At 43.7% G+C, this 14156-nt stretch overlaps 1 protein-coding gene across 1 annotated transcript in view; it reads right to left on the bottom strand.

Annotated features, from left to right (window-relative positions):
- Positions 1-14156, bottom strand: part of LOC145393435 (crustacean calcium-binding protein 23) — a 176603-nt gene that overhangs the window by 663 nt on the left and 161784 nt on the right. The window lies entirely within an intron of this gene.

Below are 14156 nucleotides of genomic sequence, written 5' to 3' on the forward strand. Positions count from 1 at the left end.
ATTATCACCACCATCCAATACTTCTGTTCCCTCAATCACTTTAGCTTCATTATATTTTATTTGTGCCACTTCCTGACTAATTCATTCAGCTTAGGAAGGATTTTTCGTTCTGAACTGATTAAACAAGACTGTACCTCAGATTTCCCGTTCGAAAAATTTCTTCTGAGCTGAATAGCATCGTCTGAAGGTATTAAGAATAAAAAAGATGTCGCCATACTGAAGGGGATCGCGTGCATGCGCATGAATATATGGAGGTGCACTTAATATTTACAGAATTATCTGAAGAGCCGATTAAATGATACCAAAAAAATAAGTAAAAGCTTTGGGTTACTTACAAACTACATTCAATACTATCTCTACAGAGATAAGAGTATTCCCTCCTCTCAGAATATACCGCTTTGTCCACATCTAGATTCGGACAAGGTTCATGTGTGCGAGGGGCCTTGTATCTCCCGGCATTCAGGTTTCGTAACAGTGCACCTAACGTCAGAGATGAGGGGGGGGGGGTATGACTGGTGTCAGTGGAGTGCGGAGGATCTGATCTGCAAGAAACACTTCTTCACGTCATATTTCGAATCAATTACATCTATATTCTAAATATGTTAATATGTCTGTATCAGGGGATGGAGATTATCTTTTAAAGTAAACATTACAGTTTAATTGCGTATCTGGAATGGGGGCACATCTCATGCATGCGTATCCCTGAGTGCATTGGCAGAAATGTGGTTCATAGCTTCAAAGGATCAAAGACAGAGAGAAAAATAACAAAAACTTATGAAGGTGTAGGTCATTCAGCACATAAAAGCTATGAGAGTGGCAACGTACAGACCTGATGTCAGGGATGAGGGGTTACTGGCGTCTGTGGGGTGCGGAGGATCTGATCTACACGAAACACTGCTTCACGTCATCTACCGAATCAATCGCATCTACTTTTGAAATATGTTAATGTACTTTCACAATCATACACCAACAACATAGCTCTCCAGCGACCACACGTTTCCACTTCCACAGTTTTCATGCGCTGAATGCTCAACACCTTCCTAAGTTTTTTTGTTATTTTTCTCTGTCTCTGGTTCTTTGATGCGATTAACCACATTTTTGCCAACGCACTCAGGGAAGCACATGCGATGTGTGTCCACTCCAGATACGCAATAAAACTGTCATGATTAACTAAAACGATAATCCCTATCCACTTATACAGGTTTGATAAGATATGCACAAAGTCTCAAGACAATGTTTCCCACAAGTAAGAGGGAGGACGAGGGGGCTGGGAGGCATGAACTAGGGCATCTTATATCAAATTTGTGTGTTTCAAGTCAAATAATGAACTGATTTGTACTGTCATATAACATTACAGATATTGCATTTTAATGTATTATTTAATAATGTAATCACGTTTATCCTCAATATTAAGTCTAAAGTGGGTTATTTACTAAACGAAACAGATCTAATTGCAACCATGCTTAACTCTGATTTGATGGGGTGTGTTTGTGGGGGGGGGGGGCGCTGCAATGTCTCGTGCATATCAGCTCCCCCCCAACTCCCCGCCGCCAGTCCTCACCTCCCATCCCTGACGGCAGGTGCGCTGTTATGAAACCTGAATGCCGCGAGTTACAAGACCTCATGTAAGGGAGAGGGGGGGGGTACTTTTTTTCTGAGACTATACATCTTGGATTCGAATGCATAAACAGAAAGAGCGCATTGCGTGCCGCATACCTGTCTTGTGGGCTGAACCATCGTCACACGAACAGTCGGAATGATCTGTGGTTTTTCTCTCTGCGCTGATTACGAACAAAACAGTCCAGATGTCAGTTCAGGCCACTTAGGTACTGTTACATAATTTATTTAGGGCATTATATCCCGTTTCCAGATCCAGGTACTGCAGTCAAGGTCTGTTTTTCCCAGATCACATCCAGTAAGGTCAACGTCAGTCTATGAAGGTCAGCCCAGGACCTTTCAGGTCCGATACAGTTTATTCGAACCATTTAATATTCAATCCGTCTTAGACAGATGAATTCAGGTTCATTCACAGCCATTCAGGACCAACCAGGTCTATTCATCACCAGGAAGGTTGTCAGGTTTCAGTGCCATTTTGGGTCCAATCAGGCCCATTACATTTATTTCGGCCTAGTCAGGTCATCTGAGGTCAGTTACGAGAACTTAAGATCACTTATAACCATTCAGACAATTTAAAGAAATATACGTCCATTCAGACTCGATCTGGTAAGTTCTGGTCCCATTAGGTCTATTCAGGGCCTTGACTCCCAGCCAGATCGATTCATGTCTCCTTACATTCATTCGGGATAGTTCACATCAATTCTGGTCATTCTAGTTTATTTGAGCTAAGTGGCGCTGACTTGAAGCCTACACGTAATGGGGCAGTGTACACTGGGTCACAAAAGTATCGGTGCACAACATGCGTGAATCATTTGGGACCACAGAACGAAATATTAGTATCCGACCTACCACACGTTGGTAGCCCTGATGTCGGGAGGTGTTATATATCGCCAACTAGCAATATCCTCTTGCAAATATATAGCAAATGTAATGTTTATATAGACAGACACTGATGGTACACAATGAGACGTTGGTAATGTCAGCAGTTGTTCGAACCTTTTCGGTAGGCATCACACCCCCTGTGCACCGATACTTTTGTGATCCAGTGTACCGTGGGTGGAGTAAAGCAGCTGTAGCGTCCATCCAGGAAACAAATCTCCTCATATTTCTCTGCACCTCGCCATGAGACTTAGTCCGACCCTGGTCAGGCGCTGTCTACCACAAGAGGGCGCCAGTTTCTTACACCATGTACTTAGTGTACTATACTTGTAGGGCAACCCCACAGAAGCAGTTGCATACTGGTGGTCGACAGGACTGCTCGGCCATACATACCAAGGTCAAGCAACTACAGTAACGGCAACTACAGTAACGGCAACTTCAGCCACGTTCAGATCCAAACACATACATTCAGCGATATTTTAGGCTTTCAGGTCACTTCAGGTCCATCAAGTCGATGTAAATCAACATTCGAGTCATCCCTATGAAGGTATGCACCAACAAAAAATCAGGCCTACACGTGCCACGGTTTTGAAATGGTGATTGAGGACTTTCGCGACTGGATGTGATGGGAGAAACAGGCAAGTGGGATGGGCTGGGATGGCAAGCCAAGATGGGACAATTATATCCTGTGAACATGGGCGTTGTAGGCTGGCAGGCAATCAGGGCAGTTATTAACCATTCAGAGGTGATACTAGGTGGCATTACTGTGGGCGTTGGAAGTTGTTAGGTATGCATAAGCTGAAAAAAAAAAAAAAAAAAAAAAAAGAATATTGTTGGAAGGACGGCAAGATGAAAATTAAAGGTGGTAAAGTAAAAACGTGGGCGTTGGTGGGGAGGGGGGGAGGAGGAGTCGGTGGGGGGATAGGGCAGGATGGTGGTGTTGGTGACCTAGTACAAGATGAGTATACCCCGTGAAGATGGGTTTTGTATGAGAGGCGAAGTTGACAACGGGAAGGTGTAAGTCCCTCTACGTTACTTTGCATCCTCTTCAGCGGTAAACTCTTTTTATTGCCCTCAACATTAGCTTCTCTTCTTCACCTCATCACTGAATGCAAGTATTACTTCTAAATAATTTCTTTACTCAAATACTCACTTAAACAGTAGTTTCTACTCTTACAGCCTTTTCAACATTTCTTCCATCCTGTACCTTTTCAGTTACCGTACGTAATTACCTTCTATTAAATGCTGAACTACCTCATGCAGCACACTCTCGCAATACAATCAGTCTGCCTTTGAATTTAATTGTCTCAAAGTCTCTTTTTTCTCCACTGCACACAGTGGGCGAGGTGCGGTCTTTCTAAGGAGGAGGAGGAGGTTGTAAAAAAAAAAAAAAAAAAAGTTACATACCAACCTAAATGCCCTGAAGCGTTACAGAAAAGTTTTAGGGCAAACTACTGTATTAGCACGGATTTTTTTTTTTTTTTTTTTTTTTTGGGGGGGGGGCTAGCTATAACATTATCAGCATTGGCTGTGAACCTCTAGCTTTCATACAGGTTCCTGTTGTGAAGTGGGGCTGAACGTTTTTGCTTTACTTGTTTTCTACTGCCAAGTCAAACATTAAAACTGATTTTTATTCTCGGTTTCCTTCCAAACATTATTAGGCTACTGCTTTCATTATTAACATAATTTGACAATATCCTGGATCACAATTTGCAATCTGTTATTTCAAACTGACTTCGGCCTGGCCAATTATAACGGCACATTATTCATTCATTCACACCATCAAACAGGAGTACATGTGTTGTATCCATGTGTGTGACAGCAGGTACAGGATATTTAGGAAGTATGTGTGTTGTGCTTTATATATATATATATATATATATATATATATATATATATATATATATATATATATATATATATATATATTGTTACGTCCTCGTCCCACAATGCCACAGGCTCCAACAGCAATAGTTCAGTAGAGGAAGGACGTTGCCCAGTGAGTTGTTGTTCTTAATGTTGGCCTTTCGGTGTGCAATCAGCTCAGGCGTTGTAAATAAGCACTGGCTTCTTAAGATCGCTGTCTTTATTTTCCAGATAATTACACTTAATACGTGCCAGCTTCACTTCACTGTTTTCACAAGTACCGGAGCTATACAATCTGCACTGACACTGAAATGTCACTGAGCTAAACTCAACCGAACTGAAACTCCTCTACTCCCTTCCCCACCCTTATATATGCTCCCTATATACTAGAATAATCTGCTACATTCTCGGAAATGCAACAGTTAACAACTCGAAGATATCCAAAAAATCCAGAATTTTTTTACATTCTGTAACACTCTAAATTATGAAGCATACAGACAGAGATAAAATTACATAATTTAACAAACAATCACATAAATAAAACATTATAGAGAAAAATGAGCATAAAAATTAATGTGTAATTTACAAAATACCTCCACTCACCAACAGGAGACTAACTGGCAACTCTGACACATAACTGAATAATACAAGAAATACTGAGAACCTTCCAGTACTTCCTATCTAGCAAATCCCTTTTCTCAACACTACCCCCTACCTAGTCTTTTTGTTGTCCCGACAAAACTGCGCAATGTATACAAACATAAACCTTAATCCTAATGAAACATCTAATTATACACAAAATTATCCTTCAACTAATCAGGTCTCCTCCTATGCCACTTCCAACGATGTCCCTGCTCCTCCACACAGTTCACTCCTCCTGGAATGTCTTGGCCTCTTCCTGATGTGCTTCTTCTCTTGGGAAACTGTCACCATCCTCTTGCACTTCAGCTCCTCGGTCCTCCTCAACATCCTCAGCTGCAGAAGAGCACAATTCCTCCGAGACGTTCCAGCTGTACTGTCCTGGCCCATAGTACTGCACAGATGATGCACGTGTACCACCTTTGGGTGAGACTTCCTACCTCCCCAAATCCGGTACATTACGTCTAATAAGCGGTCCAACACAATGTAAGACCCATCCCATGGCCTTTGCACCTTCAATGAATGTCCTTTCTTCCACTGAGGATTGTATAACCAAACTTTGTCACCATCCTTGAAGCTCACTTCACTTACTTTGGCATCATACTTGCACTTATCACTTCGCCTGAAAACCTTAGAGCTTTTTGCACTTGATGACGTACTTCAGCCAGGGTTTCCTGAAGATGCTTCGCATAGTTAGAGGTGTCTGTAGGCAGCTCTTCACCAGATGGTCTTCCCATTAACAAGTCAATGGGTAAACATAACTCGTGGCCCAGCATCAGTTTTGTAGGGGTGCAGCTGGTAAACTCATGGGATGCAGACCGATATGCCATCAGCATTTCTGGTCACAATCTCTCTGTCCCTCTAAACAGCACTTGGAAAGTTCTTGTCCCAGGGTCCAGTTGAATTTCTCCACCATCCCATCTGACTGTGGCCTTAATGGGGTTGTCCTGGTCTTCTTGATCCCCAGTAACTTGCAGCACTCATGGAACACAGCAGACTCGAACTTTCTGCCCTGGTCTGAATGTAGCTCTTGTGACATCCCAAAACGACAGAAAAACTGGTTAACCAACACCTGAGTAACAGTCGCAGCCTCTTGATCAGGGATAGCATAAGCTTCTGGCCACTATGTGAAGCAGTCCATGGCAACACATATATACCAGTTTCTTCTTTCAGTGGGTGGCAGAGGTCCAGCAATGTCCACTGCGAGTCTTTCCATCGGTGCACCCACCTGGTACAGCTGGAGTGATGCAACCACGTTTCTTGGGTCCCTTCTTGGCACATCATACATCACAGGCCTGACACCACTCTTCAACATCCTGACTCATGACAGTCCAGTAGAACTTCTGTCGCAGCCGGCTTAGAGTTTATTCACTCCCAGGTGCCCACTAGTGATCTGGTTATGAGACTCATCCAAGAGCCCCGACCTCATTTTTTTTAGAACCAACAGTTGCCAATACTTGTTGAGGCCATCAGTGTCTCCTACTGACACTCCAGTCGTCCGTTGCTCAAACGAAGAAGGACCCACTGACTCCAGTAGCCCTTAGTCGCAGGGCTCAATCTGGAAACCTCTTCCCAAGATGGTCGCACTGTACTCCACTGCAGCCAGCCTAGCACTGGTTGTAAATATGCATCCTTTTCAGGTCTTCTTCATCTGACACTGGCCCTGTCATTGCAGTACGGCTGCATTTTTTGCTACGGTCTTCTTTTTACTACACTGCCGGCACTCTGGGTCACAGGCTGTCAGCACTGCCATGTACCTGCAGGTGCTGCACCTCACAGTCGTGCTGGTCCAGCTTCGCAAGCCAGCATGCTGGTTGTCCTTCCAAATTATTTAACGTCTTCAGCCACTTGAATGCTGCATGGTCCATCCTGATGATGAAGCAGGACCCATACAAGTAGGGATGGAAGAAATCAAGGCTCTTCATCATTGCCAAGAGCTCCTTATGGGTCACACAGAAGTTCCACTCTGGTGGGCTGAGCTTCTTGCTGTAGTACACTACCACATGCTCTTTGCCATCCTTCCTTTGCGAAAGCGCTCCACCAATACCTTGGTCACTGGTGTCACAGTCCAGGATGAATGGCTGACTCTGATCTGGGTATGGCAACATTGGACAGCTTGCCAAAGCATGCTTGAGTTCATCAAAGGCCTTCTTAGTCACTGCCATCCACGTAAACTATTACCTCTTCCTCAACAACTTGTGCAGAGGTGCAACTATCGTTGCAAAGTCCTTAACAAAACGCCGATGGCAGGTACACAAGCCCAGGAAACTCTATAGCTCCTCCATACAAGTTGGAACCAGTCAGTTTTCCACAGCTGCCACCTTCTTTGGATCAGTACAGATGCCGACCTCACCTGCAATGTGTCTCAGGTACTTCATTTCCTTCTGAAACAAGTAGCACTTCTTGCAGTTCAGCTTGAAGTGTGCTGCTCGGATCCTGTTGAACATCTCTGACAGCCTCTCCAATTTCTGGTCGAAAGTCCATCCAAACAGTTACATCGTCAAGATAGATGAAAGCTGTCTGCCAGTACAAGCCTTCCAGTACACTATCCGTAAGATGCTGAAAAGTAGCTGGGACATTGCATAGACCAAATGGCATCACTTTAAACTGCCATAAACCCCGCCCATACGAAACGGTTGTTTTCTCCTTGTCCTTCTCTGCAACCTTGACCTGGTGGTATCCTGCTTTCATATCTAGGGTGGAGAACCACTTGGCACCTAACAGAGCATCCAGTGTGTCATTAATCCTTGGCAAGGGGTGTGCATCCTTCACTGTCATTTCATGTGTGCCTCGATAATCCACACAGCACCTTATCGAGCCATCCTTCTTCCATGCCAGAACCACTGCTGATGCCCAGGGACTGCTGGACTTTTCAAACACTCCTTGACTTTGGAGATTCCCCATCACCTTCTCCATTTCTTGCCGCTGGGCTGGCATCATCCTCTTTGCTAGCTGTTTAATCAGGTGATGATCCCCGGTGTCTATACAATGCATCACCAGATCAGTGCACCCCACGTCTAGGTCTCCAGTGGATTTTTTTTTTTTTTTTTATGTGTCCGACTCTGGGCATAGGCTTCACAACCTGCTATCAAGGCCCAGCAGTCCTCCTACGTACCATACACCTCTACATGTCACCATACATCAACAAACTTCATCAGCAGCTGCCTCAGCTTCAGCATGTGAGTCCTCCAGGCATTGGCAACTCCTTGAAAATAGGTCTTGTAAGTGGTCTGGCAGATACCCATCTTCTTAGCCTACACTCCTTTTACAGGTCTTCCTCTGATGCCACTTGGGTCCACTGCCTGGCACAGTCCCACAGTTTCTCCGTCATTGATCCTCTGCGTCCCATGCAAGAAATTGGCCACCACAAGCAGCACGTCACCTCCACCTGTTTCCACCAAAGTCCTCCCCACCATCACTACAGCCTTCGTCTTGCACCGTACATCCGGCTCCACCATCCCAGGACAGCTATCTAAAGAGCCACTCACTCTACACTCGAGTAGTAGTTCTGATCTTGAGGATATCACTGTAGTGTGCAGCGCCCTCACCTCACCACCAGAACTGGTGCCTCTCACCTCCATGATGGGAACCGACTTTCCTTGGGCCTTGAGTTTCATGGAGCAGAAGTCCAGCTCACATCCCATGGACATCAGATAGTTCAGATCAAGAAGGCGAGGATCCTCCATGTCGACCACGTAGACTGGAAGTGTAGCCTCTGACCATGCCATTTCAATCCGGACATCCAGAGGTCCCCTCAGTTCTACGCAGTACCCAATTATGCCAAACAGTTGTTTTGATGACTCAGGCAGCTACTGATGATGTAAAACATCAGGCCTAACGAAAGTCTGCTCTGAAGCTGAATCATTCACCAGAGAACACTTCTTGCTGCCTATTCTTCCATCTACCTTCACGCTGTCAATCGCAGTTTTCTTGCATTTTCTCGGTGGTGGGGCTACTTGTGAAAAGCTGGCTGGTGGTTGCCCCTTAACACCAGCCTCCACTAGTTTTCCACCTCTTTCTGGTCTTCTGCAGCCTTCTTCCTGTGGTCCTTCTCATTTGGAAAATCATTGCAGAAGTGTCCCACCTCACCACATGTCCAACACCCGTAAGCTGCAATAGCGGGTTTCCCTGCACTGCTCTGTTCTTGTTCCTTCTTCCATTTGCAACAATTCTCCTTTTTGTGTCCTGGCTTCCCAAAGAACCAGAAACCTCCTCCGGTCTTCTCCTGTTCCCTCATCCACTTGTAGCAGTCTTTTTCCTATGTCCTGGCTTCTCATTGTACCAGCAACTTCCTTCAAATTTTTCCACTTCATGTACCTGCCCCTTTCTTGCCTTGAATCCAGCATTATGACCTGCCTGAAAAGCGGATGTACTGGACCTAACGTAGGACTCAAATTCTAGAGCCCTGGCTAGTGTTTCTTGCATGCTCCTCGGTTGTGCCTCCATCACTCGCACTTTCAACTCAGCATTATCAAGAGCATTGATGGACTGGTCCCCCAGTAGAATAGCCAACAAGTTAGGTGCTGCTCAAGGGTACGCCTTGTATGCCATACTCTCCAGGTCATAAGCAAGCTGCTGTAAGGATTCTCCTCGAGCCTGTACACAGCTCCGGAATCTTGCTCTGTAAACCTCAGTCTTGTACATGGTCCCATATCTGCACTCCAGTCCTTTTACTAAGGACTGATAACTGTTCCTCTCCTTCGCTGACATCTGATCAAGAATCTCCACTGAGGCACCCCTGAGGCTAATAGCAAGCTGCACTGCCCTCTGCCTATCATCCCAACCATTCTGATCAGCAAGTAACTCAAACTGTGCTCGGTAAGCTTCCCAAGATACTCTACCATCATATTCCTGAGGTTTCTTTTTCATTGGATCCCCATTATAGCCATGCACTACACCGGTTTGAAACCTAAAAATCGGGACATCATAAATAAGTCCATGACTTAAAACCTCTGCATTCGGATTATTCAGCCCTGTAATTCTACTTTTAGATGCTTGGGACTCGGTCAAGATCCACCATACACTACCTATTTTTTTCATATGTTCCCTGTACACTAACCTGAGGCTAAGCAGTGCAATATTTTTCTACAGCCTCAATTTTCTCACTAAATATCTTTAAATGGCTGTCTACATGCTGTCTGCACTCCATCAAATTATTGCTTACCTCATACTTCTGCTGCTCTAGCTTGGCATCTACTTCCTCCTTAACTGTTGCTGTTCTTCCTTCATTTCCCCCATGAATGTATCCAGCTGTCCTTGCATCCTCAGTTTTAATTCCCACTGTTGCCCTTCTACTGCCTTTTGAAGCTGTTCATGACGTTCTTTCCGTTCTGCATTGTGTGCTTGTAGTTGTACACTTTGTGCTTGTAACAGCTTCATAATTGCAACCAGCAATGCCTCTTCTTGCCTAGCTTGGCCTCTTGTCTGTACCCCTGCCTCCATGTCGAAGGTCTGACTCAGTGCACTATTCTAATGGTCCACACTCATGACACCACCGTTACGTTACCGTCCCACACTGCCACAGGCTCCAACAACAGTATTGCAGTATAGGAAGGACATTGCCCAGTGAATTCTCCTTAAAGTCAACCTTTCGGTGTGCAACAACAGGATCAGGTCAGGCGTTGTAAATAAACACTAGCTTCTTAAGTTCGCTGTCGATACTCACACTTAATGCTTGCCAACTTCACTGTTTTCACAGGTACCAGAGCTATACAATCTGCACTGACACTGAACTGGCACTAAGCTAAACTCAAGCCGAATTGAAACTCCTCTACTCCCTTCCCCATCCTTATATAAGTTCCTTATTTACTAAAATGATCTACTACATTCTCGGAAAAGCAACAGTTACCAACTCGGAAACATTAAAATATCCATAGGTTTCTCACACTATGTAATACTCTAAATTATGTAGCATACAAAGTGAGATAAAATTACATAATTTAACAGTCACATAAATAAAACATTATAGAGAAAAAATGGATAAAAATTTATGTATAATTTACAAAATACCTCCATTCCCAAACAGCAGGCTATCTGGCAACTCTGATACGTAACTGAAAAATACGAGAAACACTGAGAACCATCCAATACTCATTACCTAACAAATCCCGCTTCTCAACAATCTATTTATCTGTCTATCTATTACCAGAATTCTTAATCCCGTACAGGGTTGCCACAAACAAATCGCCTCCATGTCGCCCCGTCCCCCGCCATTTCACTGCCCTGCTCCAAGCTCACACACCCCCACTCTCATATACCTCTCCACTCCATCCCTCCATCTCATCCTTGGCCTCACCCTCCCTCTCCCCCCCTCCACCTCACTCACATACCCTCTCCTCATTAGTCTCTCACTCGCCATCCTATCCACATGGCCAAACCACCTCAGTGTGTTTCTCCTAACGCTTCCCATCACAGCCACATCCACACCACAACGATCCTTCGCTTCCTCATTTGTCAATCTGTCTCTCCATGTGACTCCACATGCTCCTCTCAAATAACTCATTTCCATAGCTCTCACTCTTGACTTCTGTCCCTCCAACAAGGTCCAAGCTTCACTTCCATACGTTAGAGTTGGTATCACAATACTGTCATGTAGTAACTTTTTCACTTCCATGCTCACTTCCCTGTTTCTTATCACTGCCTTCAAGGAACCAGTACCCTTTCTTCCTTGTTGTACCCTTTCAAGCACTTCACCCTCTAAACTTCCATCCCCACTCATCACACTACCCAAGTACTTAAACGCACTCATATTTTCCATTTCCTTCTCATCCAACCTCACTGTACATTCACTGACTTCACCTCTCTCGAAGACAATAACTTTACTCTTCCTTACATTCACCTTTAGATTCCGTTTCTTACATACTCTCCCAGTCTCATCCACCAAGCCTTGCAGCTCCCCTTCGTCTTCACTTAACAACACAGTATCATCTGCAAACAACAGTTCAGGGAGTTTCCAAACACTGGCCTCTCTCATTAAGGCCGCTCCAACATCCACAGCCCTACCTTTTATCTCTTACAATCCCATCCATATACAGTTTGAGCAACCATGGGGACATGACATATCCTGTTTCAATCAACCATTCAAATAGAAAAATTCACTCAGTTCACTATCAACAATATATATATATATATATATATATATATATATATATATATATATATATATATATATATATATATATATATATATATATCATCATCATCATCATCAGCCATAACTAGTCCACTGCTGAACAAAGGCCTCCCCCAACCTTTTCCACGAATTCCTTGACTAAGCCAATCTTTGCCACGTTTTCCCTGCAAATTTCTCTATCTCATCTCTCCATCTTCTCTCTGGCCCTTTTCTGCTACGCTTACAGTCTGTCAGCCTCTTGCTCCATCAGTTATCCCTTATTCTTGCTATATGGCCTGCCCACCTCCATTTCTGTTCTTTTATAACTTTTATAATACCTTTGACTTTAGTCTGCTCTCTCAACCAAGTTGATCTTTTCCTGTCTCTTAAAGATATTCCCAACACTGACCTTTCCATTGCTCTCTGAGAACAGATTAATTTATTTTCCATTGATTTTGTCAGTTTCCAGGTCTTACAACCATACGTCATAGCTGGAATTATCTATCTATCTATCTATATACCTAGGCTGCTTCCCCCAAGGAAAGGGAGGTAGCCGAGACAGGACGACTCACTCTCCATTTACTCATCCATTCAAACACATTCATTCACATCTTAGCCCCAAAGGGGAGAACGGACAGATCCTCACCGCATCACACCGCACAAGGGTCAACTGCGCAATGCAATCAGTGACATCCACAGCAGGGCCCGACAGCAGAACTGGTTTACCCCTGCCACATCATAACAGACCCATAACATTCGTTATATAACATTCGTTATATATTTTTCGTTTCATACAAAGTGGCAAGCTACTTTTCATAATGTCTCTGTGTTTACCGAAAGCTTTCAATCGAATTGTAATGCGTCGTTTTATTTTGCTATCATGATCATTTGTTAATTTTAGTATTTGTCCCAAGTAGTTGTACTCCTCAACTTCTTCAAGAATTTCATCGTATATTCTGATGACGCTCTTTGGTGTTTGTGGATTAAACACTACTTTAGTTTTACTCCGGTTCATCTTCAGTCCTACTTTCAGACTTTCTCTGTTCAGGTCATTTAACATTTCTTGCCATGCCTCCGCTGTTTCTGAGATTAGGACAATGTCATCTGCAAATCTTAAATTGTTTAGCTTTTCTCCATCTATGTTCACTCCTTTATTTTCCCAATCTAGCTTTATGAAAATACTTTCTAGGCATGCTGTAAATAATTTTCGTGAAACTGTATCTCCCTGACACACGCCCTTCTCAGTCTTAGCTTTTTCCGAGTCCTTACGTAATTTAACTGTAGCAGTTCCCTCTTTATATATGTTTTCGAGCAGTTTTACAATGTTCTCATTCACTCCTTGTTCTCGCAGTGAATTTATAATCGCTATGTGCTCCACTGAATCAAAAGCCTTTTCGTATTCAACAAAACCTAAGCACAGTGGTTTATTATATTCTGTAGTTTTCTCAATTAGCTGATTCATTGTATGTAGATGATCTGTGGTTGAATACCCGCTTCGGAATCTTGCCTGTTCAAGAGGTTGGTTCTTCAAAATTGTTGTTACTCTGTTCGTAAGGACTTTAGTGAAGTTTGTAAATATATATATATATATATATATATATATATATATATATATATATATATATATATATATATATATATATATATATATATGGAGGCTCTATGGTAAAGTGTGCGTTTTCGTACACTGGAGAGCGAGGGTTCGCGCCCCGCCAGGGTAAAAACTTCGGGAATGTTCTCCTGGCCACGTACTGCTTGGCGGACATAAGAGGTACTGTGGTTGTTGAACCAGTGTCGCTTACTATAAAAAGTATGCTTGCACCCAGTCGGCTTGCGTGGGCCAATTACACTTGGTTCACAGACTACACACACATCCAAAGCCACTCCAACACCGCAATTACACTTAAAAGCACTTCACACCCTGCATAAAGTCTCTACCAGACAGCCTAAGCCACTTGGTAGAGATACATTGGCTGTATCGTCCCCACTTCGGTTGGGATAGGCCGGTCCTGCAATGGATACTCAAACGGCTGATGATGATATA

This window comes from Coenobita brevimanus, chromosome 24 (genome assembly GCF_032717465.1).
Source record: "Coenobita brevimanus isolate Jiangsu-jjx chromosome 24, ASM3271746v2, whole genome shotgun sequence".
Taxonomy (NCBI): Eukaryota; Metazoa; Arthropoda; class Malacostraca; order Decapoda; family Coenobitidae; genus Coenobita; species Coenobita brevimanus.